At 41.7% G+C, this 2,745-nt stretch overlaps 1 protein-coding gene and 1 long non-coding RNA gene across 2 annotated transcripts in view; one reads left to right on the top strand and one right to left on the bottom strand.

The window, feature by feature from the left end:
- Paip1 (poly(A) binding protein interacting protein 1) overlaps positions 1–369 on the bottom strand; it is a 33,263-nt gene extending 32,894 nt beyond the window's left edge. The window contains exon 1 of the mRNA XM_015497335.2: positions 238–369. The gene's annotated coding sequence lies outside the window, so the exon portion shown is untranslated. The remainder of the gene's footprint in view (positions 1–237) is intronic.
- A 9-nt stretch (positions 370–378) lies between these two features.
- On the top strand, positions 379–2,349 carry LOC107151914. The gene is made up of 2 exons (XR_001504732.2): positions 379–518; positions 1,884–2,349. It is a non-coding gene; the product is annotated as an uncharacterized LOC107151914 (long non-coding RNA).
- Positions 2,350–2,745: the final 396 nt, after the last annotated feature.

Here is a 2,745-nt window from a genome sequence, read left to right as displayed (position 1 = left end):
CCGGCGCGGCGGGGGCCAAGACCGGGTCACAGCGGCCCCCCGCGGCCCGGAGGCCCTGGGCACGCCCGCCCGCCTGCCGCGGCTCCTCCTGTCGGCGGATGGCGGGCATCCACGGCCCAGGAGGCCGCCCGGCGGGCGGCGTCTCGACCACGGGCTGCCATGCCCGTGACCGGGCTCGGGCTCGGGCTCGGGCGTCGGCTCCCGGGGCCAGGCTGGGGGAAAGTGGGGAACGCTCACCCAGGCGGGCCGACAACTCGGTGGCTCTCAGGAGAGCAGTGCGAGACTGACGGTTGATACCAGGAAAATAAAAATACGGGGGGAGGGGGCGTGGACCCGGCGGCAGGGTTCGCGGAAGCGCACCTCGGTGGGCGCGCAGGTGTGCTCGATGGCCGGCTCCAGTCGAGCCCGAGAATTGGTGGGGAAAGGGGTCCTAGAAGAAGCTCTACCACCTGCTCCGTTAGCTGCGGGGAGGGGAGCAAACACAATCAAACACGCCCTCCCCCTTGGATTAACTGTAGGTATGTATCCGAGTAGGTGACACCTACTGTGACCAAGCTTCGATCTATTTATTCCCTTTTCCCTTACCCTTGAGAAATTTTAAGAATGCAGTATCTTCACTGTAAGAGCACTCTTTTTCATCTTCTACCAGTGCTGTCCAATAAAAATATGCAAGTCGCAAATGCTAAGCCACTTATGTAATTATAAATATTGTAGAAGCCACATTAAACAAGTAAAAAGAAACCAGTGAAATTAGTTTTAATGTAGTTTATTTAGCCCAATAGTCCAGAATGGTATCATTTCAGCATGTAATTAATGTAAAAATATGAATGAGATATTTTGCATGTTATTCAAAATTCAGTTTGCATTTTACACATAAGGCATATCTTATTTAGGATTAGACACATTCAGAGTGTTCAAGAGCCTCATGTGGCTAGTGACTACAGCACTTTGCACAACACAGTTCTAGTAATTATGTGTGAGTTATATTTGTCAGGTCTAATGGCACTATTGCCAGATGAAGAATAAATGCAAAAAAAGAAAAGGAGGAAAAACATTCACTGTTGGATTGAACCATCTCCACAAATTCTGACTTTAGTCCTGTGATTTAAGCAGAACTTAATTTTTAAAATGTTTTTCATGATCAGAATCATTTCAATTAGGGTCAGAAACTCTTTTTAACCATGTTCTCTTCTCACTTGTAAAACATTAATGTCTTCACCTAAATGAGAAGAATGGCTTTGATGAAGGCAAACCATGAATCAATGATTCATGTTGCATGTTAGATAAGATTACAATTTAAAAATTAAGTTAGGTGATGCTCTTAACATCTTAAAAACATGGTTGTATATGGCCATCAGTCCTTTCTTGTCTGGACTTCTGTATTATTACATAGAGAGGACCCATAAACTATACTCAAAAACTGAAAATTAGTTATCCTGGATGTTCCACTGAAGTAGATGTCCCAGTTCTGTCCTAGGTTTTGGTTTGTACTCACACTGTTTTGTTTCCCCTCAAAACATTGATGGTAGGTAGCACCATTTCTAACATCCAGGACTTTCCTATGTGAGCATAAGAATATTTTGCATTTATGGGGGTGTCAGTGCATCTTTATATCCTCCTTTTGTTAAATAAATCAGATAATTCAGAGATATCCTTCTCCTCCTTATTTGTTATATGAACTTTTAGCCCTATTATAATGTGTGAAACTGGGACTTGGGGATAACACGAACGGATTTAGCATTATGATGATAACAACTAGTATTTACTGAGTACTTCATTATGTGTCAGCCACTGTTTCAAGAGTTTTACCTTTATCATTTTATGTAATCCTCATACCCTGTGAAGCAGATATTCTAATATCTTTTTTTTTTTTTTTTTTACAGAAAAGGTATCAAGATATCACAAGGGCTCACATCCATCTCGGGACTGTTGTGCAACTGGCAGGTACTAGGTATTGCAGAATGGCAAGAGGCCACACATACACAGACACATGAAAATATGGGTGCCAGATGGGACTCCCTAAAGAGAATCATCAAAAACAGCTCCACATTCATACCTTTTTTATTAATTTATGGTGAAAGGAGTGTCTGAGGACTAACTTCAGAGAAGTTGGAAAATGTGTTGTAATACAGGAAAGGAACCTGCTGTGAAACACGACAAAGATGTATTTCCCTAAACTAGGCTTGAAAAACAATCTCCAGGAAGACTTCCTCAAGCTGCCTAATCTTAGATTCCTTCCCTTGTGCTAGTTGTACCCTTGGAAAACTCTATTTTGGCCACCTACCATGCCAGATTGTTAGTATTTGGTTTAACTGTCTTCTGTAATAAATCAGCTTTCTGAGGGCAGAATATACCTTTTTTCATCTCTGTATCTTTAGGTCCTAGCCCAGTAATTGGTCCATCATAGGCTGTAATAACAGAACTCACTTCTCCTTGGTTCACCAGTATAGTGACAATAAAAAGACTGGTTTTCAAAATTTATTGACTTCAGTTTCATTATTGGACCTTATTGGAGTAGGCAATGCAGCCTTCAAGTCCAGCTAAAAGAAATTTTTCACAAACATGATGGAAGGAATATTTGCAAACCACATATGCAACAAAAGACATGTATCTAGAGTACATAAAGAACTCTGAAAACTTAACTGTAAAAGTACAATCCAGTTACAAAATGGGGAAAATATATTCATGGGTATTTCAATAAAGAGAATATACAAAGACATTTAAACTCATGAAAAAAATGTTCAA

The sequence above is a fragment of the Marmota marmota genome, unplaced genomic scaffold, assembly GCF_001458135.2.
Source record: "Marmota marmota marmota unplaced genomic scaffold, marMar, whole genome shotgun sequence".
NCBI classification, from domain to species: Eukaryota; Metazoa; Chordata; class Mammalia; order Rodentia; family Sciuridae; genus Marmota; species Marmota marmota.
This window is presented reverse-complemented; position numbering and strand designations above follow the sequence as displayed.